Source organism: Austrofundulus limnaeus, unplaced genomic scaffold (genome assembly GCF_001266775.1).
Source record: "Austrofundulus limnaeus strain Quisiro unplaced genomic scaffold, Austrofundulus_limnaeus-1.0 Scaffold171, whole genome shotgun sequence".
Classification (NCBI taxonomy): domain Eukaryota; kingdom Metazoa; phylum Chordata; class Actinopteri; order Cyprinodontiformes; family Rivulidae; genus Austrofundulus; species Austrofundulus limnaeus.
Genome location: NW_013952573.1, coordinates 939,908 through 940,787, shown reverse-complemented (window position 1 = coordinate 940,787; position 880 = coordinate 939,908).

Genomic DNA, 880 nt, shown 5'->3' with positions numbered 1-880 from the left:
CTTTAGCAGCGTCATGTGTAATTAAAGGAGCTGCTTAAATGAATGAAATGTATGTTAATGTCGTGTCTCCTGTGGGTCGTTACAAATATAAATCATATTCATCTCTCTCTAGTCCAGCTCCGGTTTTTCTTTGGTCAAATATTTTTAATTTAAGTGTAAACACCTGTGTTACTGTGTTTACATTTATACAGAAGAAGGGTGGTTGCGTTTTAATGATTTGGCCGATTAATCGAAAAAATAATCGACAGATTAATCGATTATTAAAATAATCGTTAGTTGCAGCCCTAGTTTTGTTTGTGTTTCTGTCTGATACCAACACATCTCAAGAAACACAGGAAAAATGGCCATAATTCAGCTTTTTCAGATAATGAGATAATCTTGGATGTGGGGGATGCTATAAGTAATTCACAACTTTCTTTTAATGAAAGAAGATCTTTATTGTTGCTAATAGTTTGTTTATGTTGCAACTATTGGTTTATTTTTACTCATCATGTGTCGATTGGTTAAGAAAAACGGAGATGATTATTGCAAAAATCAATAAATACTCAGATAAACACAAGCATTTTAAAAGTTTTATTACAAACTTACAAACATATCACGTAGGCTTATAAAGTAAAATCCAACATTTGTTATTATTATTATTATTACAACATTACTGTTTTGTTAGTGATTTCACATTTTTCTGACAATGAATGTGTCTTTTTTTCACATTTTCTTTCTCCATCCACTGCAAAACCCCAAAAATTAGCACCCAAAAAAAAAGAAAAAAAGAAAAAAAAAGAAGCAAAATAATAATAATAAACTATATGAATCTCTAGCACAGTGGTTCCCAAACTTGGGGTCGGGACCCACAGTGGGGTCCCGAAACATCAAGGTGGGG